We start from the raw sequence: 26253 nt of genomic DNA, 5'->3' as shown, positions 1-26253 counted from the left end.
CAGGCACATAATAGACCCTAAATAACAGTTTTAAGAATGAATTTACAATGACAAACTCAGCTGTGCCTTTTTTTTTTTTTTCAAATTAATTTAGGGCTAACAGTCTAGCTCTGTCTGAGTGAGCAGTGGGGGTGCAGTGAGCGGGTTGATGTTATTAACAGTCCCATGAGGAAAACTCCCCCCACCCCACTTTTTTTTTTTCCAGAAGGGAGATTAACCCAAGGATAATTATCTAGTCTGAGACATCTTGTGTTACAGAGTGAATTTAAAGCAAAAGCAGAGATTGAGATTGACTCGAGTTTCCTCCTCTGACCATCACTTTACTTGCATATCCAGGAAAGAAAAGAACTGAGTGGATCACTGGTTGGAGCCCTCAGGCACGTCTGCCTGGAGATTGCTTTTCAGATAAAAGAGAATATTGCACAGAACCCATAAAACTCAAATGTAAGTCATGGCTCTGCTACTTTCAACTGCTGTGGGCCTTGGACCATTCATTTTACTTAAGCTTTAGTGTTCCGCATTGGTAAATTGGCAAGAGTGAGAGAGCAGAGATGACAGTGCTGGTTTTGACAACCATTAAGACCCTTTGTAGATTATAAGTAGTTTCAGGATATTACATCAGACTACTGAACACCTTTATATTTCTAGTCCTCACGCTGTGGTGATTTACCCATGGGTGTTAATGTCTGTCACGTGGGTTTAGCTATGTGGATTTGCCCTATTTGGAATTTGGCAAATCATGTTATTCTGAGTCACATGCTAGGCCTGTCTCCCCCAACGTCCTCTCCCTTTCACCCCTGCCTCTGCAAGTGTCCTCCTCAAATTTCCCAAACTTCCTGACAACCCTCTGCTCTCTGGTTTGGTGTGTTTGCTGAATTAACAACTCAACTTTGGTACTGCAACAGGACAATGTCTCGCTCCAGAACTTTACGGCTCTCAGTGAAATAGCTCCTTGCAAAAGGAGATATTTTTTAAGTCTCTTTATTCAGAAATAAATGCACTTATCCCTAAAATTATACTGGACAGAATCAAATTTTTAGTGATTCAGAGGCATTCAGGATCTTTCAGTGACTTCTAGTCATTATTATGCATATCAATTTTCATTGTACACCAGCATGAGGGCATTTTGATTATTGGAGTTTACTGCAAATTGGCCTTCCTCCCTGTAATAAATGTGTCTCACTATGGTTAGAATTTTATCCAGCCTTTGTATACTTAGGACTGTTCTGGGGCAGGGGGAAGGAGGGAAAAAGACTGTACTGTCCATTCTTGCTGTGAATTTTTCTACTGACTCTTCTATCAATTCCTGTAGAGGATTCACCTCTTACTTTTTAATTGCTTATTTATGTAGTTTTGCTGATTTCATCTCTACACTTAGATTTTTTTCATCACTTAGTTATATTCATCTATTATAATCTGATAACCATGGACTAAGCCATATGAATTGAGAACACGATATGTAGGAGTGTACGTGCATCTCAGTCACACAGAAGGTACATAAGTGTCTCTCTAGATTTTTCTACTTTGTACATTAAATAAAAAAATATGGTTAGATGTTGTCCATTTATTTGAAACAAGCTATAAATATATATTTTGAGATAATGATGGCTCTAGACATAAGCAGAGGAGAGTCACTTTATTGTGTTATTTAACGAACAATCGAAATCTTGTCTTTCCCCAGCATGTCCCCTCCACACCTACCAGATGCCAGGTGTTCCCACCCTAGACCCACTTGCTTTGTCAAAGCACTACATTCAAAACATCTCTATTTTATGCAGACTTGTTCCTTAGGGAATAGGGCGTATTTACATATAACCCAAATGCACACACATTTGCAATTTTTTGGTCAGGTTACTTAGCTGCTTCCTAAATGGGAGTATAGGTTAAGTCTTAGGGAAAAGAAAAAAAGACAGAAGACAGGTATATCTTGAGGTGAAAGAAGAGAAGACAGAGGAAATATTTAAGTTATGAAATACAGAGTAACACAAGTTGGTCATGATGTGTTACTCAGGTCGTAGGATGTTTGCTTGGGGTTTGTGTAAGAAACAGGAACAGAAGACTGGGCTGAAAAATTGGTACAGAATGAAGATGGATTGGGAAACATTAGGAAATGAAGGGGTGGGCTGGACCGACAGGTCAAGGTGAGGTGGAGTCCAAGGAGAGGCTTAGAACACAGAATGAGCGCAGGTGCTGAATGGAAGGAGACAGCAGAGTGAGCTTGCTTGTGAACTCTAGCACCCATCCCGAGGAGCAGGGTTCAGGGGCTGACTTCCTGGGGCTTGCGCAGCCAGGGGACAGGTGTGGCGTGGCGTGGGGGGTGGTGTTTCACCTGGCAGACAGCGACAGAGATTGCCAAGGCCACACACACTGCTGTAAGTTACCCCTCTAGTGACTGGGTGCACATCAGACTGTGCCCTGGAAATGTCATTTCTGCACCCAAAACTGTCTAAACATCTCTAATGAGCATCCATCGCTGGGGCATCCAAGCTTCTGCTTTCTGGATTTGCTTTCTTCTTTTCAAACAAGGTTCTTCATGAAGATCCTTACAGGAACTGCCTGGAAGACTTGGGAGACTCCCTCTCTGTGGGTCTTAGCAAACACAGCCTGCAGTGGCATTTTCATACCCATACTCCAGCTGTCTGTTCTGCTGATGGAAACTTTTGTGGCAGGGCAAATAGCCCAGCAGGTGATTTTAGGGTGGATGTGAAATGACTGTGGCACTGCCATAGGGGGATTTCTCACGGGCGTCTCTCCATGTCAGTCCCCACAGACGTCAAGTGGTGCCTAGTGGCAGCCCGCCTGACACTTCCCACACCTTCCCCTGTTTATGCTACGCTCAGATAGGGCTTGGTGTCAGCATCTGGATGGCATGAGGATAGGGGGTAGCTCTCGGATCTGTCACCTTCTCCTGGGTTCTGGAGAGGGCAGCAGCCATTTTGGCTTGGCAGGTAGAGAATATGGAGCATTTATAGGGAGCACACACTCTGGGAGAGGGACAGTGCAGCATAGAATAAAATCACATCTTTGGGCAGAAAGAGAAGAGACAGAGCTTGGAGGAGAAGGATGCCTGATTAGGAAAGATCCATGAAAAGGTTCAGAACAGGTGATTTAATACAGAGCATAATTTTAGTGGTAATTTCAGTGTGGTGGTATTACCTGTAGGATATATTTCAAGTTAGCAGTAGATTGCACTGATTTTTTTTTTTTAACATCGTATTTGTTCTAACGAAAATGGTAGCCACAATGAATTTAGAAGACCTGAGTGGAAAAGCCTACAGGATATGTATTTACCAGACTCATTTCTTTTTTTTTTCCTGACCTCATACCTTAGCTTTGTTCCTCTGCCTTCCACATATAGCCATCTTATTTACTTTTTTTAATGTTAATTTTTTTTTGAAGATTCTAAAATTTATTTATTTTGGAGGGAGAGGGGCAGAGAGAGAGAATTCCAAACAGGCTCCGCATTCCCAGCACACAGCCTGATGGAGGACTCAAATTCACAAACTGTGAGATCATAACCTGAGCCAAAGTCAGGTGCTTAACCAACTGAGCCATCCAGGCGCCCCTGTTGGTTTTTGAGAATGCATGTGAACAGGAGAGGGGCAGAGAGTAGATGGGGGGAGACAGAGGATCCAAAGCTGGCTCTGCCCTGGCAGCAGAGACCCTGATGCAAGGCTTGAGCTCACAAACTGTGAGATGGTGGCCTGAGCTGAAGTTGGACACTAACCAGCTGAGCCACCCAGGTGCCCTGTTACAGACTTCTAGTAAATGAAATAGAAGCATGAGTAATGTGTGCCATCTTCCACCAAGCCCAGCTACCTCCCTCAAGAGATGCTCTATGCTTTTGACCTTTTCTGCTTGACTGGAAAAGGGGACATTCTACAACCTTGGAACCCTCAAGGTGGAAGGTGACCAGTCCCTGGATGGAGATCATCCCTTGGAAGCAGGGTGCTCACTGACAAGGAACGCCTAGTATGGACTTTGCATAAACAAGAACTAAGTTTCCATTGAGTTTGAACCTTTATGCATTTTGGAGTTTGTTACCGCAGTTTAACCTATACAGCCTTAACTTATGCAGACAATCGTCAACACTTTTCATGTGGAAAGTCACTCATTTTTCTGGCAGTTTTGGCTCTCGGAGAGCCACCCACAAACACCGTCTGGGATAGCATGCAGCTGTGTCACAACGGTGCGAAGTAAGATTTCACCAAATAAGACGACGCTAAAAACGTATCGGTGAAGTATTTTTTTCCATCATGTATACACACTGACCTGAGATCTCAACGGCAGTGCATCTAAGGCCATAATTCTCTAGGTTACAGTGATGTGAACATTTGGCAACTATCTGTATAATGCCGGTAAGCTTTATCTTTACCCTTCATTTCTCAGGGCAACGTGCCTTATTCCTTTACGTGGAGCTCCATAAGAATACGGAAAAGATTCACTTTTGAAGGAGTTTTGACCATTAATCCAGACTTGTTCTTAACATATTGTAGAGGGAAGCTCCTTCTAGTGTCCAGCTGCTCTGGCCTCTGCCAGCTTGAGATCTTGGCCACTCAGGTGCTCCATACAGGGAGGACAGTGCTTTCCCAGGAAATCTGTGATAGGAGGCGAGTGACTGAATTTGAAGACTGGGCAGAGACCATGGAGAATAATCTCTACAAGGGCCATAGACTTTGGTACTTTTCAAAGCAAGCAAGGGTCTATAGAAACAATGTTTGAGATGATGTCTGGAACTAGTGAAATCTTGAGAAGAGCCACCTCAGAAATTCAAAGTGAGGGAAGATGTGCAGAACTGAGCCACAGAACTTTCCATGAAGGTTCTTGTTCAGCTTTAGACATGCACAGACTTCTAGGTACATTATGAAACCTCCAAGATTTGGGGCTAGGGGAATAAACTTCTAGGGGGAAGGTGTGGCCATGGCATCATGCTCCTTGACTTTTTAGCAAGAAGATTTCTCTCCTCTTTATACCCAAGTAGATCTCAAATAGTTAGAACCATTCTCTCCTTTCAATGCTTTGTAGTCTGGCTTCAAATATCTTGGCTCTCCAAAGTTAGTACCATTAAGGCATGGCAAAGTCCTATAAAGTGTGTGTGTGTGTGTGTGTGTGTACATACACAGAATACTAGTTCAAAGCAAGAGCATATAAAAAATAAAGGAAACAAACATGTAAGTTTCTGATGCCATCAAAAATAGATCTGCAGACTTAATGCCTTATGCTCTTCTAGTTTTGCTTCCTAGAATAATTGGGCCGAAGGCTTTTTTCCTTGGAAGATGTGTTTACCTTTTGAGCCGTTCAGGCCTCTAGCGGGTACCACCCACTGCTCTACTGCTTTCACAGGTAGGATTGAGAGAAAGGGCCACTTAAACATGCTTATGTGAAGCCCTTTTCTCATTTGTAAAAATTTAATCTTATTTGTAGAGTCTTCTGTATTCTAAGTGTAAATTGAAGGACTGTTTACTAATTTTCAGGAGTTACTATGCATGGAGTCATTTTAAAATGACTCATTTCCAAACTTTTTTTTTTAATCAGATAATACATCCCAGGAAAAAAATAAGTCTCCATTATGGAATATTGGCTAAAGTTTCCTTTGTAGACCATGATGTGATCATGTTTTGGAAATATTTCCTTGATATATAAGAATATATAGTTTCTATTTGACGGGTACTATTAAGTCTATATTTACATATTGAGGTTATCAACTGAATAATTCTATTCCTTTACGTTAATGACCTATTATGTTAATGACCCTTTCTGTTTCTTTACTGGACTTCTAAGTTCTTATTAAGATTCAGAGATGCATTGTGTGCTTTCTCAAAAACTTTTTAAGTTTTCTTATTAGCTTGGGGGTCAGGTCCTTATGCATTCATTTCCTCCAGCTCTCTTATTTCCCTGGGACCAGGGATCTGGGGTCCAGATGCCACAGTCCTCAGATTGTGGTCACATGCTAGACTGTGGGAGGTGTAGAACTCCACATCATCATCAGTTTGTAGACACTGAAAGGAAGCCTAACTCCCCCCGAGTATCCTCCGCTGCCAAGATCGCCCCTTCCCAGGCTCAGGAGTTAAGGGAGCCACACCCTGGCACACCTCTGTGAGGCCAAAGCAAACAACACGTCCTCCCTGAAAATCATTTGGGCTGCTGTTGCTCTCATGAGAGACCATGCGTCTCATCTAGCCGGGTTCTCCCCAGCACGCTCGTTTTGGTCCACTGTCATCCAGAGCTTCCTCCCGGGACCAGCTAAGAGCTCTGGCCCAGTTCTCTACACTTTGACTTTCGAGGAGCCAGAAACCCCATGTAAAAATTCCAGGTCCCTCTCAGAGACCCCCAGCGGCCATCCTGATGTTGGAGGGCAGAAGGTGCATTTAATCCCACCTTCCTCAGCTCCACCTTCTGCCTTGGTGACACATCCTTCCTTCAGACCATTGGCTGGACATACCCTAAACCATGTGATAACCTTAGCATTCACCACGCTGGAATTATGCCCAGTTGTTAACAGGAAGGTCATCCTGTGGGGGAATGGACCATTTCACTTTTCCTCTCTCTCTCTCTCTCTCTCTCTCAGCTTCTTTCCGTTCATCATTCAGAGTATCAGTTACAGACAGTTCTTTAAGTCATAAAGGTAAATTTCTCACCTTTAAGAAACTGGGAAGAAAAAAGAACTTATAGCGATGACTATGGCTTTTCAGAGTCTTCTGAATATGTACATTGGTGAACTTAAATATCTCTTTGTTCTAACAAAGAAAACAGTGATTCTTTAAGGGTATGAAATTTTTCATATGCATATTATATATATATATACATACACTTAAAACACTACAAGTTTTATTAGTGTTTTTAAAATTTTTTAATGTTTTATTTATTTCTGAGAGAGAGAGAGAGACAGCTTGAGCAGGGGAGGGTCAGAGAGAGAGAGGGAGACACAGAATGGGAAGCAGTCTCCAGGCTATGAGCTGGCTGTCAGCACAGAGCCCAATGCATGGCTCAAACCCATGAACCGCAAGATTATGTCCTGAGCCGAAGTCGGACGCTTAACCAGCTGAGCCACCCAGGCACCCCTTAAGTTATTAGATTTTAAAATCGGTACTTTTTAATGGAAACAACTTGACCAAAAAATCTGTCACAGAATTTTGAGACCCATTAAAAGTTTAATGAGAAAAAAACAAAAAACGCTACAGAATCTCTTTGCTTCTACAATGCAGGGATGAAAAATTCTTCTCCTGATCATAATATTACTCCAGAATGTCATTTGATAATACAGGGAGTTCGTAAGCCATTAGGATAATGATTCCTAACATTACTTGTCAGTGAAATATGGAAATCATTTCTTGTTACCCATTTGTACTAATTTTATCTTACATTTAGTCACAGCAAAGACATTCAGAGGTGATTGTTTCCCACTGATTAATTCCCAGATCTAACAGATCACCAGAAGATATATAGTAATCTTAACAGTGCGTTTTTACAGAAATTATGATTTATATCTTAGCCGACTCAGTGAGGTAGTCTCATAGAGTATTTTTGCCCCTGGTCTGCTAATTCTTATCCTGAGATACTCAGAGACACTTAACCTCCAGGGCTTCCTATGAATAAGGAAGCTTAGGACAGTGTCTCTTATTACTCAGTCCCTGCTGCTTCCCAGGGTCCTCCAACCCCCCCTCCCCCCGCCCCGGCCCCAACACTGCCTCTGTTCCCCTTCACCACTCACTCTGGGCTCCTTTTACCTGTGGCTCCGGGTACCCCCACAGTAGTATTTGAATTACTGCCCAGTGTCCTCAAGTTTGCAAATCCCCTATCACCCTTTCTCCCATGTACCTATGTAATTAGGTCAGTCTAGAGTCCCTCTGCTTCATTTACTCACAGTTCTTCTAGTTGTTGTAAACTAATTTGAATTGATAGATGATGGTTTATGCAGTACCCCTGTCAGTAGTATTTGCATTTTGATGAGCTTCAACAGAGCAAATCCTAGGGTTGTGGTAAGCATCTGAGACTGGTGTGAATGTGCTGGTGTGTGGAGATGCAGACAGCAAACGGAGAGAGTCCAGCACTTAGAGTGTCTTTTGCAAATCTCCCAATGTCCACGTTTATCTCTTTCCTTAAAAGTCTGGACTTGCCCATAGATGGTGTTTTCAGGCACTAAAAATCTTGTCATCTTAATTGTGAGGTTTTGTCTTTGGTGATGATGACAATTACACCATAATGATGTTTAACTTGACGTAGTTCTGAAGCATCCTTGTCTCATTTACTGTGTCTACATAGCAACTGAGAGGGATGAGAAGTGATCCCTGTCCTGACAGCTGAAAGGCTTTTGAGATGGGAATCTACGAATAGGAACCCAATCCTATTCACTCACAAATATAAAGAACCTTTTTTTTAAAAAAAAAATTTTGATAGAGAAAAAGGTCAATATTAAAAAACGGGTGCCCTGCAGGGACTTCCACCTACTTTACGAAAACTGTAACTTCCTACCCCAGGCTGACCTCTACATAGCTGCGTTCAGCCATGCAGAGAAGGCACTTTCTATTTCCCAGGAGAAAAGGTGGTTTCAAAAATAGAAAGATGAGAGAAAGACAATGGGAGAAAACTCACGTTGTCCCTTTTTCTCTTTTTCTCCAATAGTATAAATGTGGGGGGCGGGGGACAAGAACCCAAACTTTCACAAGGAAGAATTCACAGTTCTCAGGCATGTGTCTCCAGCCAGGCAGGCACTCTGTCTCCCTGTAAGTAAGAGTGGCACCCTTCAGAGATAAGAATTGGATAGGCTTATACAGAAGATGGAAGGCCAGGAGAGGAGCAGTTAAACATATTAAGTAATCCTAAACCCCTGTCCTAGGATCAAGATTGGGCTCTCTTTCTTAAGCAGAAAACGGACCTAGAGTTTCCTGCTTTGGTGGGTCCCAAGTGGCAATCCACATTGCTATGACACTGATCCCATACATAAAACTTGAGATGCCATTCCCAAAGGACAGACCGCAGACAGTAGATAAGGAGGAAATATCTAGTATGTCCTTTCCTAACTCTTAAGAGGGAAAAAACAAGTATTTGCTTACCTTAATGCTTGGCTGGAGTAAATATACTTCATACATAATTACCACACTAAACTGTCAATTAAACGTGACAAGGATTTCTCGGTTGGAATTGTGCTGGAGCACAAGGTAATCCCAACTGTCACTGAGCAACCGTGTGAAACTTGCCTTCCAAACAAGGTTTTCCTTCCAACATCCCTCATGTGTTACAGTGAAATTCCAAAGGGTTTTATCAGTTAATTGGCAGGCAGATACTGACAATCGCTTCATGCACAATACTTGAAATTTAACTGTAATAACACCAAAGCAAAAAAAATGTAGAAATTGAGTTTATAGTCAGATGTGACTTTGACTCATTCCTGATGGATAATAAAGAAAAATGTCAGAGGAAGACAAACAGCATAACTGAAATTGTCCCCTAGAGGTTTCCAGGTAAAAGTCCATTGATACCTTGGATGGCTCGACCTTTGTAGGCAAATGATATTTTGAAGTAAATAGCTACTAACCTCTCTGAACTCTCTTCTGTGAAAGTCTGCCTGTGAGCCCTACTATTAGTGTCCAGGGATTTGTTTTGTATTAAAACATTGTTGAGATTGGCTAAAATGAAGGATAAATACAAACATTTTTGAAGATTGTCTCTTCTTGATATTCATGGAATAATCTTTTCTATCGGGGAAGGATGTCGAATTAATGACGTATATTTTGGAGTCTCTCGGAGCTGTATAAACAAAAAGAAGTAGCAATAATTGAAGAGCACAGAAGAAAATGGATTCTGGTACAGAAGTCAATGAACCAAATACTTCAGCTGGAGTCCAAATCCTCACACACGGTAATGAGAGCAGCAGCGATTTCTCTCTGCAGCCCTGGTTTGCACACCGCAAACCCAATAAGCAAGAGGAGCCAACGCTTCAAGACCCATCACTAAAGTGCAAATGACAGCAGTTTTGCATGTCATGAAAAGGCGCTTTAATTTGAGTCAAAATGTCTGGCTAACAGCCCCTCCTAACACCACCAATCTGAGGAATGTGTGGCAGCTGGGCTGAACTATATGTAATAACTCTCAGTATTTTATAATTTTTGTTTATTTTGAGAGAGAGCACACACACATGGGGGAGCTGCCAAGAGAAGAATAGAGAGAATGTTAAGCAGGCTCACTCAATGCAGAGCCCAGTGCATGCAGGGCTTGAACTCAGCCCTGAGATCATGACCTGAACCGATGTCAAGAGTCAGAGGCTACACTGACTTAGCCACTTCAGTATTTTAGAACCCCCAGGGTCCTTAAAGGTATCTCTAAGACACCACATTCATTATTATTCCTGGTAGGAAGATAGGAGTCCTATATATTTTATATTCTATTGATAAAAAAAAAAAAAAAAAACAGACAAAAGACAGTTTCTGGGAAAATATGTAAGTCTTCCTTAGGTGAGAACAATATAGAGTGAACTCCCAGATATGAAAACAGTACTTGTTGACTATGGCAAAATGGTGAAACACGATGACCCTTACTAACGTGCGCTTAAGGCTAAGTACTTGTGACAAGAAAAATAACACCACCCAGGCAAAACAATGAAGGACCACCAAATGGTCACCAGAGGCACTGGCCATTCTGTATTTTTTAAAAATAATTTTATATTAGAAACATGAATGTGCTAATTTGTCATTCATATGAAATATCAGGCAGCGGAAGTAAGTGCTAAAGTGATTGTAACTTTTCTCTTTTTTTCAACTTGGCAAGGTAGGAGGTCCATTCTGCCCAAACCCCTCTGCCTCTAACTTCAGACAAAAACTGTGCATTCCTCCCTGAATTCGTAGGCACTTAATGCTATTTTAATAGAAGTCTTTTTTTTTTAATGTTGCCTATATTATGATTCTGGTTTTGTATTTTATTTTTCCTGTTGAACAGTGGATTTCTTGAAGATGCTCCTCGGCTCATATCATACCTGTCAAATGCCTTGCATGTTGTTAGTACTCAATAAATGTGTGTTGAGGGAATGAATGAATGAGTGAATGTGTATCTAAAGAATATGCCAGGAAAATTGATACAATGAAATGACAGTGAAATCGCATCAAATGACAATGAGATCACAATATAATTATAAAGAAAATGCAAAACAAATTGATAGGCCTTTTAATTTTCAGTATTTTGAATAGATTGTTTAAAAAAATGCATCTACATTACCCTGTGTCTTACTTATTTTTTAAATTTAAGGTAAATAAGGTCTATTAACCCAAATAGCCTATTCCAGGTTCTGCCCCGGGAGGTTCTTATTCTCATCAGGGAATCAAGGACAGCAGAGCAGCATGTCACACAACCCAGTTTTATTAAAGCAGAAGTGCACTCCCAAGGTGAGAGAGTGGACGGGCCAGGCAGGGGAAGTGCGCCAGGGGTGGGAAGGTGAGGGGTGGTCAGGGTGCTTCCTCTTTTCTGCTTGTATGGGTTTTGGGACACCGCTAGGGCCGTCTCCTACCGAGGTTGCCTCCAATCATTGAAGTATCTTCTGCGGAACAGGAGGGGGAGTTTTGGGTCCTGTACGGTCCTTAGTGGAACTGTCATGACAGCCATCCCCCCTGCAAAGGAGGTCAAAACCCCAAGGCCAGTGAGGTTTCGGGGACTGAGCAGGTCACTTTCTACCTGTAATAGTTATTGTTGAGGCCCGGTGTAACTCAGTGCAGGATGCACCTGCCCCGTGCGTGGGGTGTTACTTTCCTAACATCCTCCCTGTCTGTCACTCCGACAGTGCTGTGATCCTGTGGAGACTCCTCACAGGGAGTCCTATAGTTGCCAGATAAAATTTAGGAGATCTAGGTAAATACATATTGCACAAAAATGATATACAATTTTTAATTTTTTTAATGTTTATTTTTCAGAGACAGAAACAGTGTGAGCAGGTGAGGGCCAGAGAGAGATGGAGACACAGGATCGGAAACAGGCTCCAGGCTCTGAGCCGTCAGCTCAAAGACTGACATGGGACTGGAACCCATGACAGGAGAGATCATAACCTGAGACGAAGTCAGACACTTAACCGACTAAGCCACCGAGGCGCCTCTTTCTTCTGTATTTATGAGAGAACGCAAGCAGAGGAGAGGCAGAGGCGGTGGGGGGCGGGGTGCAGAATCTCAAGTGGGCTCTGCACTGACAGCAGTGAGCCCGATGTGGGGCTTGAACTCAGGAACTGTGAGATCATGACCAGAGCCGAAGTTGGATGTTCAACCAATTGAGCCACCCAGGTGCGCCAATGACCGATAACTTCTTAATAAAAATAATAGTATAAGAATGCCCAAAATATTGCATGGGCCACACCTCCATTAAAAGCGTTTATACTAAAACTTATGTATTAGTTATCTGAAATTTAAATTTACTTACACTCAGAAAATTACTCATTTTTTTTATCTGAAATTCAGATTCAGCTGTGCACCCTGTATTTGTGTTTGCTGAATCTGGCAACCCTGGTACTGACTAAAATCAAAGGGGAACTAGAGAGGCTACCATGCCCCAGGGGCAGCGCCACGTGACTCCTTGCTTGCTTCTGTCTGAGCAGATTGTTGTTTGATGTATGATTTTCCTCGAGAAACTACTGGAGACTCATGCTTCTGAGTGCGCCCCTTCTTCCAGGCTGGACCAGGGTGGCCAAATCTTTAAGTAGAAGTGACTTGTCCTGGCTCTCCGGGAACCCTTCAGGAGGAGAACAGCAGAGCCAATAGCTCTAAGAAAACCACGTCATTCTACCTCCCTGCCCTTTTCTTTCCGTAGGTCTTCATAGGAAGTTATTTTAAATGGATCAGGGGGGTAGGAACCAGACAGTCCAGCTGCATAAAAAAAAAAAAATTTTTTTTTTCTAGGTGAAGCCTTCTTCTAGAAGCAATAAGGCAGACCTTTTATCAGAGTTACAGAAGGGACAGCATTGGGAGGCAATCTCTGTAAGAAGAAGAGAAAAGGATAATCTAGCAAAAAACATTGGAGGGAAGTGGGGGAAGGCTCTTTGGAGGATGGCGCTGCCAGCCTGCCCGCCCAGTCCTCGTCCCCATTCTGCTCGGTAGCTCTGGAGCTCTGAGCAAGCCTGTCGGCTGTCTTAGCCTCCATTTCGTCACTTGTAAAATCATAAAAATAGCTTTATCCTTCAGGATATCTGTGGATGTTGAATGAGCTTATCTCTTCCCTGGCATATGGCAAGCACTCATAAATGGTGTAGATGATTTCTCAGGTTGTTTATTTTGTTTGTGTTTATTTGTGGCGTGATGATCAAATACTTCCTGACTATGGTCAGTCTCCATTTCTCCTGATGAAAGTGACTTATGCTCACATTGGCTTTTCTTAATTTCACTAGTTAAATGCCTTTTCATCATTTTTGAATATCCCAACACTGAGGTTGGAGGCTGCAGCCTGACCCCCAAAGTGAAAGTACACACACGAATCATCCAGGGGTCCCCGTCGTGGTCACTGGAGTTAGAGGAGGAAAAAAGGGCAAAGCCAAAAATAGAGATTACGCATTCAGACCACAACAACAATGAAAGTAAGAATGCCTAAGATTTTAGAGAAAAGATCATTTGATTTCTAGAAGTTGTATGCATCAAAAGATAACCACTTATACAACAAAGTGGGCTGTCTGTCCCCTTCCTCCCCTCGCTTGTCAAGGATGCTGTGAAGAGTAGTTGAAAAACAAATGCTAGTCCCTTTCTGGGAGAAGCTAAATAGCACATCTCTGCCTTCGTGCAGACCAAGGACACCACAGGCCGCTTCACGTAGGGATCCTAGGCTGGCTTTCAATTTTTTGCCAATAGACTCTTGAGTAAACAGCGCAGGTGGGAAAGTTTCATCCTCTCTCTTGTCTAGGTTTTTTTTTTTCCTCATTCTTATTCTCTTCTGTCCCTTCTTTTTTTTCCCCCCCTCTCTCTTTCTGGTTCATAATAGATGCACCTTCTAATCACTGCCTTTTCAGATCATCAAAATGACTCCCTTGGCCTCTGGTAGAGGATTCATTTGAGCAAAACACTAAGGATTCTTTGTTTGCTAGATTCCTCTGCTCATTAGGGTTCAATGGAGCCTTTGCCAGCAGACAATAGGCTTGATCTGTGGCCTTTCTGCTTGGCTTAACTGCTCCTAAGATGTGAACGCTGAAAGGCGCTGGATGAGATTCCTATTACCAAAACCCGAATCAGCAACAAAAGAGCGAAAGGGTTGCACAAGCCAGGAGATTTTCTGCCATGAAGCTATTGATTGTCCTCCTCTATGTAATCTTTCTACAGACAGACAAACGGCCCTGCCTAACCACCGCACTGCCTACTTCTATTATTGTGAACCAAAGGATAGTCTGGGTCTCCCGGAGAGTGACGATCTTAAAGCCTGCTTTCTCCTCACTGACTCTAATGATTCTCTAACGGCGTTGCTTTCATTAGGCTCCTTTTGTTCTGCCGCTGAGAAATGAATTTAAACAACAGTTATTCAAGAGCTCTGGCATTTATCGATTGGATAAACACATGCCTGAGATTTGGTTGTGTTCCTCCTAAGCCTGACAGCTCCCGCTTCTTCAGCTTATTGGCAGTTCTGGTCCCACTTTGTACAGGCAGGCAGGGAAGGGGCTGCAGAAGCTTGTCTGACATAATCCTAAATCTCCTGGCAGTACAATTCCGGTGGCACCCCCGACTCTTGTAGCGCCCACCTAGGGATACAGAAGAATATATGATGTTAGACGCTGCTTTTCAGGGGATGCGGACAAGTCCACGCAAATAGTGAACCAACCCAATTAAAATCAGTGGAACTTGTGGTTGAATGTTATAAGGGTTGTAACACTCCACAGGTCAAATGAAACAAATGTTGGCATTTCAGAAGACTTCTGATTAGGTTTGTGTCTGTACAATTTTTTTAATAATTTTTTTGAAAGAGAGAGAGAGAGAAGGGCAGAGAGTAAGGGGGAGACAGAATCTGAAGCAGGCTCCAGGCTCGGAGCTGTCTGCATAGAGCCCAACATGGGGCTCAAACCCAGAAACCGTGAGATCATGACATGAGCTAAAGTTGGACACTTAACTGACTGAGCCACCCAAGGTGCCCCATGTACAATTTTGAAAGAATCCATCAATTGGGATGAAAGAGATTGTGCACTGTCACCATGTAGAGATTAAATGCACCAGCTGAAATTGCTCCAGACTGGTAGTTCTCAGCACTCACTGCAGATTAGAAATGCCTGAGATTTTATAAAATTCCAAATGACCAGTTTGAGTGCCTCATCTCTTGAAATTCTGATTTAATTTAGGGTAGGTCTTCAGCATTGATACATATACACACACACATATGTATATGTGTGTGTGTATATACACAAGTTCCTTAGGTGATCTTATCATGCATCTACTGTGATCTTATGCGAAACTGCTAGAGCTTTCTTGCACATTAGGTTCACCAACAGAACTTTCTAAATAGACCCACGTCTGGGTTCCACTCAGACCAAATGAAACCAAATCAGTGAGGCATGAACCTGGTCATTTAACTTTCCTAAAACACCTCAGGTGGTTGTGAGGCATGCAGAGCTGAGGGCCATCATTGTAGGTGAAGGGGATCAGAATATGCCACCCCAAAATATGATACTTTCGCATGAGGATTACTTTGAGCTGAAGACAAATGAGAATCAATAGATGCCGGAATAATTCTCCACACTGTTCTTCTCTGCTTAAAAGCAGGACATAAATTTCCCTTTGAGAAAGGTTCACCCCACCCCTGTTCCCCACCACTACACCCTCCCCATACCAAGAGAAGTAGATGATTCTAAACATTGAAGTCAGGGAGCGGACACCCAGCTGAGTTTGTATTAACAGACATTACCAAAACAGCCCTTATATTCATTTAGCTCCTTGTTATTCCCTAGTCATTTCTCCACAGTTTATCATCCCTTGAAATCCAAACTCTCTTTCCTTTGTTAAGAGCATATATATATGCCCCTGAGCCTAACGAGTCCAACTGCTTCTTTGACTTTCAATTGTTTTCTGTGAACTGTGCACAAAAGTATTGATAAAAGTTGTGTACTGAATCTGTCTCTGTGAGTTTAATTTGCAAGCCCTACCTTAACAGGTAGAGGAGAGGTGCCTAGGTGGCTCAGTTGGTTAAGCATCCAACTTTGGCTCAGGTCAAGATTTTGCGATAGGTGAGTTTGATCTGCACATTGGGCTCTGTGCTGACAGCTTGGAGCCTGGAGCCTGCTTCAGATTCTGTGTCTCCCTCTCTCTCTGCCTCTCTCCTCTCTCTCTCTCCCCAATAAAAACAAACATTAAAAGGAAATTTTTAAAAAGGAGGGTAGAGAAAGTTTTTCTTCCCAAACATAAGGATATAATGCAAAGATAGACTGTGATTTAATGTTAGGAACGAAGTTCTTATAACTGAGAACTGACTGCTATGGACTAAATTCTGCCCCCTCCCCACATGTATATACTGAAGCTCTAAGTCTTGATGGTAATTAGAGATGGAGCCTCTGGGGACTAATTAAGTTTAGATGAGGTTAGAAGAGAGGGGCCTTCACAAAACAGGCACATAGATTAGTGGAATCAGAACAGAGAACCCAGAAATGGACCCACAAATGTATGGCCATCTAATCTTTGACACAGCAGGAAAGAATATCCAATGGAATAAAGACAGTCTCTGTAGCAAATGGTATTGGGAAAACTGGGCAACATGCAGAAGAATGAACCTGGACCACTTTCTTACTCTGTACACAAAAATAAGCTCAAAATTGAGGCTCCTGGGTGGCTCAGTCGCTTAAGCAACTGACTTCGGCTCAGGTCATGATCTCAAGGTTCTCTGAGTTTGAGCCCCGCATCGGGCTCTGTGCTGGCAGCTCAGAGCCTAGAGCCTGCTTCAGATTCTGTGTCTCCCTCTCTTTCTGCTCCTCCCCGACTTATGTTCTTCCTCTCTCTCTCAAAAATAAATAAACTAAAAAAAATTTAAACTCAAAATGGATGAAAAACCTAAACATAAGACAAGAAACCATCAAATTTGTATATGAGAAAACAGGCAACAACCTCTTTGACCTTGGCCACAGCATCTTCTTACAAAACATATTTCTGGAGGCAGGAAGAATAAAAGCAAAAATGAACCTCATTGTGACCTCATCAAGATAAAAAGCTTCTGCACAGCAAAGGAAACGGCAAAACTAAAAGGCAACCAACAGAATTGGAAAGGATATTTGCAAATGATATATCAGATAAAGGGTTAGTATTCAAAATCTATAAATAACAAAATCAACACCCAGTAAAACAATCCAGTGAAGACGTGGACAAAAGACACGAACGGACTTTTTTTTTTAATGTTTTATTTCTAGGAGAGAGAGACAGTGTGAGCAGGGGAGGGTCAGAGAGAGGGAGTCACAGACCGAAACAGGCTCCAGGCTCTGAGCTGGCAGTCAGCACAGAGCCCGACACGGGGCTCGAACCCTCGAACCGCGAGATCATGACCTAAGCGAAAGTTGGACGCTTAACCGACTAAGCCACCCAGGTGCCCCATGAACGGACTTTTTGAAAGGAATCCAGATGGTTAACAGAACATGAAAAGATGCTCAATATCACTCATCAACAGGGAAATAAAAATCAAAACCACAATGAGATACCACCTCACACCTGTCAGAATGACTAATATTAACTCAGACAACAAGAGATGTTGGCAAGGATGGGGAAAAAGAGGAACACTTTTGCACTGCTGGTGGGATACACATACATATACACAAAATGGAATATTACTCAGAGATAAAGAAAAATCCTGCCATTTGCAACAATCTGGATGGAATTAGAGTGTATTATGCTAAGTGAAATAAGTCAGAGAAAGATAAATATCCTATGATTTCACTCATGTGGAATTTAAGATAAAAACAGATGAACATAGGGGAAAGGAAGGAATAAGACAAAAACAGGGAGGCAAACCTTAAGAGACTTAAATACAGAGAACTAGCTCAGGGTTGCTGGAGGGGTTTTGAGTGGGAGCATAGACTAAATGGGCGATGGGCATTAAGGAGGGCACTTGTTGGCATGAGCACTGGTGTTATATGTACATGATGAATCATGAAATTCTATTCCTGAAACAATTATTGAACTGTATGTTAACTAACTTGGGTTTAAATAAAATAATAAGAAAAAAGACCCTCGTCATCGGATTAGTGTTCCTATAAGAAGAGACCGGAGAGATTGCTCTAGCACTCTCTCCCTGTCCCTCTCTCTTCCTCTTCCTCTCCCCTGACCCTGTGAAGATACAGAAAGAAGAGCTCCATCTGTAAGGCAGAAGAGCTCTTACCAGAACCCTCTGGGCTGGCACCCTGATCTCGGACTTCCCAGCCCCTGGAACTGTGAAAAATAAACATCTGTTCTTTAAGCCACCCAGTCGATGGTATTTTGTGAAAGCAGCCCAAGCTGCCTAAGACACTACCCAAAATATAACTGTTTGATTTATGAGATTATGATAAGTTTCCTCTCAGTGTACTTGATATTGATGAGACTTGACAGACACTGGCTAGCAGTTTTTACCTTGCATAAGGATACAGATAAAAAATCTTTTCCAAATTTAAGACCTCAGGGCCACAACTAGGGCATGTGAGGCCTTGGGCAAATATTTTTTTTTCTGCTAGGCCCCTGCCTATTGAGGCTGTTTCACTTTAAAAATGTATTATTAAATACATAAATAGGCATTCATGAGGTATAGGGATTTATTGACGAAGATCTAAAATAATGGATAGAGAAGGAGTTCACATATATTTGCTTATTATCCATTTAGTGCATGTAATGTGCCCATGCACCCCCTCTTTATACTCTATTGTCAAATATGCTCTTCGTGGTGAATTCCACATCTCCCTTCATGAGGAAAAGGTGACCATGCTGTCATTTCTTACAGTCCTATAGTTCTTTTGTATTTGTATTTGAAGCAATGTAGGTTTTCTTGCTATTGCAGTTCCCTAATACCATGTAGTATGTAGTAGTTAATGTTGACTACATGATTCCTCATGCTGCTACATCATCCATTGTACCAACCATGAATCCTGGCTTCTAGTGGCTGTCAGCAAGGGTTGTTGCTGGGTTTCATTGACGAGAACCGCAAAGGCAGCCTTACCCTGCGTATGCAGAAAAATGTGAACAATAATTTGTTTTTCTGATCATGTAATATTTACTTGTCAGAATTCTATAGTGTAAACATAGAAAAACACATCTTCCAATCACTGTTTAGGCTGCAATCGCTGCATTCTTAGAACACGAATTGCTGTTCGTACACCACCACCTGTAGGTATCATGGGACATGGACAGTGAGCAGTGAGCGTAACACTCTCATTCGTGCAAGCCATGCCCACGCCTTCTCTAGCACTGCTTAGGGCTGTCTGTAGAGCAACAGAATAACCATATGGATCAGAGGCAAGAGAGGACATAGTTTGGCAAGGCCTGTTGGCATTGTAAGCAGTGGCCTCAGAAGCCCTGGGACAAGATAGGTACATCCACCCACGGGAGAGCCTGAAGCTTGGTGTGAAGGCTGTAAAGGGGGTGGAGCTACCCTGGGTGCCAGCAGCCAGGAGCACCCAGGGATGCTTAGCCCCTCATTATATACCCAGGTGTGGAAGTCAGAGACAATGTTGAGGTCCCAATATGGATGACCAGAGTCACACATGAACCTACATTCATGTGACTCAAGTCTTGCTTTAAGTCTGACATAATTGAAATTCCCTCAGATCCCGATGTCAGCACTGTTCTGAGGGCTGACATCCTGTGATCCTGTGAAAGAAATATAATGCCAGAGAACCGGACTGATCCGCTTGCCATGCTGTCCCCTGGAATCCGGGCCTACCACAAGCATGAGCCCCATACGTATGAATCTGAGTTCCTCAGGGCATCTAGTCAAGCCATGTATGGAGGTAGTGAGAGAGCACAAGAGAACATCCTAGAAATCAGGACTTGAGGACAATATGGGTCCTTGTGCAGGCTTGGGGCACCCGAATTAGGTGCCACTGCTGGCCCCGACTGGCCCTAGGTACGAAGGAGCCATGAAATGTGGGGCCCTGGGCAGTGTCCCAGTTGTCAAGATCTAAGTGCCGTACTGTAGAAGCCTTGTAGGATTCTGTGTCTCAGTGGAACATTGTTTATATGTGATCACAAAGTTACCACAGAATCCTAAGAGGATGCATGTAGTGTTCTACGTAATTCTTCAGAAAGAGAGGTAAGAAAATTAGCCGAGTTGCATATACTTCAACTACACATTTTCCCACCTTTGGAACTGCATTTTATAAAGCTGACTCTAACCTGAGTTTTTGGTTAGCAATTCCATATTTACATCACACAGAAAAACACATTTCACATTTTGTTTTGGTTACAATGACTAAATGCTGATTACTTAATAGAAATATATGTCTCTTGGTGATTTGGTACTGGCTAACTGGAACTCCAAATATAAAGGATCAAAAGAGATAATCCAGCATGTAGCTATTTTGATAAACTTCATAATTGTATAATGGTTGTATATAAAAACCTGCTTCCTTGCTAACAGAAGAACACACTGGGTGATGTCTTAATCTTATCCTTCCCTTAGACTTATTGATCTCCTAGATATTATGCTCTCATATTTAAAAATTAAAAAAGTATTAAATCAGATTCCCAGAAGTAATAATTTCACAGTTCATCTGAATCCTCCTACAGTTCATCTAATCATTATTTGATCAAATCTAATTCTTACAGAGTTATTGTCTCATAGGAGGGAAAACATTAATGATTTCCCTTTCAGAGTGAACTCACTTATTAATGAATCACACCTGCTGGTACGAAGAATTCTCTCATTGGCATCCATGGCATTTCTTTTTTTCTAAAGTCACTTATAAATAATATGTAATACTGGTTCACAAAGGAGGGGCACGTGGAACAAAGATGAAGGGGGAAATGACTTAAAGCAAATGAGCAGTTATTAACACAAAATAGATTAATAGATATTGGGAAGGCAATTTGCCAATCTGCATCTAAATCCAAGCTCAATATGTAACAGGAACAAATGAAACTCACTAATCAGAGAAAGGTGCACATAAATTGGAAAAGAACATAATAGGAGCTATTAGGCATTTCACATGCATTATCAAAATCACTTGCTCTAGTTGCAGCCTAAGTACATTTCACTTCAAAGAACAACAACTCAAATCAATAAATATTTATTAGTGCCTCCCATGTTTGGACAAGGCAGTAAGCGGAGTTGGGGGATATCAGAATGGGTTAGTCTACCTCATTTATTTAAACTGAATTGACTGAGTGGTTTACTTAACCACTGAAATGTCTGTCTAGACTTTAGAGTATTGGGTTTTAAAAACAATGTAAGAAGGCATTGAGTATTTGGACCAACATGGTTACGATTACACCAAACATTGGCATTTTTCTAAATATTTTTGTTAAAAATTTTAAGAAACTTAGAAAAAACAGGTAACATGTAAAGACAGAAAGTGGCTATCATTCTAGAAAATACGTTGATTTTGTAAAATATAGGAACTGAATAAATTCACTTAGGGTTTGTGTTGTGTTCAAAAGAATAAGGAATTATAAGAAATTAGGTCTTTATATATATGAGGATGACATTTATTCCCCAGCTTCACTTTATTATTTTTGTCTCTCTTAAAATGCTACGATTGGATGAAATTTCCTATTGAAGGGCAAACATGGCGTTGTATTATTAAGTGTCACACGAAGGGCATTAGGAAATATACAAGCACCTTAGGGAAGCCAAAGAAACATGTGATTCAGTGGAGGGCACTAAATGATTAATCAGCTCAGCTGTGTTATCTTTTAAATTATTGTCATCCACTTCTGTAAGTGCTCAAAGGGAGTACAGTCCAAGTCTGGGACAGTTTATCACCCAGCAGGAGCCGAATAATAACATTTTGCAGAATTTTGTTGTTAAATTCCTAGCTTGTCATTTAAATGGGGGGGGGCGGACAAAAAGTAAGCCTTGAAAGAATTAAGCCTGGGTGGCTCAGTCAGTTAAGCGTCCAACTCTCGATTTCAGCTCAGGTCATGTTCTTATAGGTTCATGAGTTCAAGCCCCGTGTTTGGTTCTGTGTGGACAGCAGCCTGTTTGTACCTCCCTCTCTGTACCTCCCTTGCTCACGCTCGCCCCCGTGTGCTCTCTTCCTCTCAAAATAGATAAACTTAAAAACGAAGGTATTAACATAGTGATAGCTGCCATTCCCTTGCCCTGAGCTAGATAAATGCTCTGTGGATATTGTATTTAATTTCAACAGCAACTATGCAAAGGAAAGACCATCCCTGTTTTTTAATAGAGGAAATTGAAACTCAAAAAATTTAGGAATTTTTCCTAAATCCTACAGCTTATATATAATAGAGACAAAATATGAATTCTGGTCTACCTGGTTGTCATGAAGCAAGAAAGAAATTTGGGTGGAGTTGGCCGGTAGATATAATTTAGGAACCATGCCTGAGGTACTTTGGTTGGTTGGCTGATTCATTCATCCATTCAGGAAACTTACACTGAGTACTTATTTTACTTTGAAAAGTGGCCAGGGCCCTAAAATGACAAAAGAACCCTGCTCCCATGGAGGGTAATGTTGAGGGATTACATTTGATATCAGTATTAACTCTCTCAGAATTCACACTCTACCAAAGCAGTATGTGGATGGTGAGGACCTTCCTACAGAAATTATGTTCATAGCAAAGGACCAGTTGCATCCTCACTCCCAAGAAATAATCACTGGGGTTTTTTGTGTGTGTGTATTCTTTAAATTTTCTAGGTATATTGAAATTTGTAGGTAACATATTCAAAGATAATAGACAACATATTCTTCATTTCTTAAACATAAGTGGGCAAAGACATAGATTTTGTAGAGTTTTTGTTTAGTTTTACTTTCTTTGCATTATCCATCAATCTCCTCAACTGCTATTGCTTTTTGTTATTCCCATGTGCTATGGCTGAGCAAGAGCTCTGCCCAGGGTTCTAGGGAAAAAAAATAGACCCAACTATAGACCTTCAGGTAGTGTCTTCTAATGGACAGAACTGTCTTCATGCATATTGTGATCTAGTGTCATTTCAGAAGGACTCACTTTGTACAGCGTTTTTCCAGGGGAGGGAAAGTACTGCATTGAGCTATACTCAAAACAATCAGTGTTTTTTGTTTGTTTGTTTGTTTGTTTGTTTTTTAAGATAGCAAACTTTGCAGTAATACTATTTAAGGCTCAGGATGTAGTCGTATTCTGCATCTATAAGCAGAATATTCTGCTTATTCTGCATCTGAAAGCAGAAGGGAAACAACTGACCCATTCAGGAAGCAAATGTAGAGGTAACTTTCCTTGTTAGACTTTAAAATGACTTAAGATGTTAAAAAATGTAAAATAACATTGAAGTCTGGAATGACCTTATGCTTATGGAGTGCTCATCCTTGAACATGGAAAGTTTAATTATGGGACTGTGTGGCTTTAACAGGGTAGAGGGAGATGACCTATAACCTTTTTTTTTAGATCCCAGAGAGGCTGTGGCTCAAACGAGGCTCACCTCTCATTTATCTAGTCCAACTTCTAGAACAGTTGTGACTGACCCAGGACCTAGTCTGTCATCCATGGCCAAATTTGAAGTGGTTTATTGAAGTCCATGTTAGTGCCTTTTCTATTGCACTGCCTTCCCTGACTTCCACTAATCTGGTAAAGTAGGTCTTTTTCTTATACAGACCTTTTGCCTTAAAGCTCCCCTTTTGCACTGTTTCTTACAGAGACATAAAAACCCTTCTAGGCACCTAAGAAGGGGCGGGCCTAAAGGATTCCCCAACTACCCTCGCAACAGAACAGTTGTGTTTTTATTTACGTATTGGCATTCTGAGTAATTTTTTTTAAATATTCAATTCTCCTAGAATGAAAACCATTTCTTTCAAGTTTATAAAATAATAAATATGAATTTGAGGCCACAGTGTAGACATCGCCTTGCAGCGTAAGCGTGGAAGCTTCTTAGAGCTGCATAGCACACAGTTGCACAGTGATCCATGAAAACCCTAAATACATGGTGATACAAAAGCCTTCCAAAGGGTTTTGGAAAGTGAAAAACATCTTCCCAGGGTGATTAATCTCAAGACGAACCCTTTAATGTCTTATTCACCCATCACATTCTGTGATTTTTATAAGGTGGGGCATTTGATCCTCTCATATTGGACAGTGAATAGGGATACAGAGGAGCTTCTGAACTTCTCAAAACAGAACTTCTGCTAAAAGCTTCTATGCTCACAAAAACAGTATCTCAAGGAAAAAATATACTTAGCAACGTCTGTCTTTAGCTATGAAAATTGAGAAAAATTATTAGTTTCATAGAAGAAATTTATCATTTTTTTAAAGTAAAGGGAAACAGAATTTTATAATGACCTTCTTTGAATGGCCTTTTAATTTGTCCAAATAAATAACAATCACTCGAGAGTAGAAATGCTACTCTTTCCATCTGCCTCCCCATCCCTACCATTTACCTCTGGTTCTATTGATGTTAGAAAGTTGGGGCTCATAAGTTGGGGCTACAGCAGAGCAGAGGACATATTGAAAACTCATGAGAGATCAAGAAGCTTTGGCATACAAGTCTTACACCAATTCATACTTGGCCCTGTTGAACCCCCATTTATTTTCTTATATATTTTTGTATTATTCGTCTTTCAGAAAGTAGTAGCCATGGTTAGTAGAGCATAGACTAACTTATTTCCCCCTCAGTGACCTAACCCTTAGCAAACTGAGATGAAAAAGTACTGAATTTATTTGAAAGAAAAGCTGAATTCAGTTCAAGGGAGAAGTTTCCGCAATTCCTTTGTGTGTTGAAGTGGAAGAAAGAAAAACATCTCACTGGATGTGTACAGTTATCTCAAACCTCTCAGAGAAGGTATTTGGCATGCCACCATAATTACATATTTCTGAAGCTCACTCTACATGTACTGTGATCATTTTAATGGAGAAGAATTACCTGAATAGATTGAACTATAGTGCAGTGGGGACCTAGCACATACTTATACCATTGACAGTAATGTGAAGGAAATGTGGAAACTTGGCAAGGTGAACAAGCATTCGGTACTGTCAAGTAATTATGGGACACTTAGAAGCCCACAGGTAAGTACCTCTTCAGAGCTGGCAGGCATCAAAGGATCATTAATTATTCTTTTCACTGTTGTTTTTCTTTGACAAGCTATCTCAAATCTCATGGGGGAAACAGGGAGACTGGCTGGATACAATGTTCTCAGTCAGCCAAGGAGTAAGAACAAAAGGGAAAGTAGAATTTGGGCAGTTTTCAATACATCAGGGACCTGTGTGGTTATCTCAAATTCCAAAGTGCTTGAAAGGACTGAGGTTAAAATAGAACAGCAGTGGTCTTGAGGGTGATGACAGCAACCAGAATAGTCAGGGCCTCCTATACTTGGCTTGGGGAAGAGGCGCCAGGTCTATTCAGGCATTGGAGAGAGGTATGTTCCTTAAGAGGTATATCTCCAGGGAACCAAGCAGTTACAAAGAGAGAGTATGCACCTGCTATAGACATGTTTGTGAGAAGAACTTTGCACTATAGTTTAAACTTCGGGGCACCTGGGTGGTTTAGTTGGTTAAGCGTCCGACTTTCGCTTAGGTCATGATCTCGCGGTTCGTGGGTTCAAGCCCCGTGTTGGGCTCTGTGCTGACTGCCAGCTCGGAGCCTGGAGCCTGTTTCAGTCTGTGACTCCCTCTCTCTCTGACCCTCCCCTGCTCACACTCTCTCTCTCCTAGAAATAAATAAAACATTAAAAAAAAAATTTTAAACTTCACCCGAGGATTTCACTTCTGATATAATGAAGATGGCTACAGAATGCAAATAGGTATGAATCTGGATCAATGACGGTTTCTTCTTTTTCTCCTCCCTTCCTCCCATCCCTTCTTCTTCTTCATCCCCTCCCCTTCCCCCTCTCCTCTCCCATCTCTCTTCCCCTCTCCTCTCTCATTTGCTTTTTGTTGAGCAAAATATGTATTGAAGATACTGAAGATAAAGTGCCCTCCCTCAAGAATTTACAAAATTAGCAATTTGGAGGTGAAAGTGAGTATTTGGGGAAACAAAGAGTCCCTAGAATAAATAGCCTAACTGTTGTTTTCAGGCATAGCATGGTAGAAATAGGGAGCCACAACAGTGTGTGCGTGGTATTACTTGTTAATACCAAAAGAGTTGTCTGAGGAAGGAGACATGATAGTTAATATAGCTTCAGCTTTTTATCACTGCATGACTGCAAAAAAGGTAGACAAAGTTGGAAAA

Source organism: Crocuta crocuta, unplaced genomic scaffold, assembly GCF_008692635.1.
Source record: "Crocuta crocuta isolate KB4526 unplaced genomic scaffold, BGI_CrCroc_1.0 scaffold26, whole genome shotgun sequence".
NCBI lineage: Eukaryota > Metazoa > Chordata > Mammalia > Carnivora > Hyaenidae > Crocuta > Crocuta crocuta.
This window is presented reverse-complemented; position numbering follows the sequence as displayed.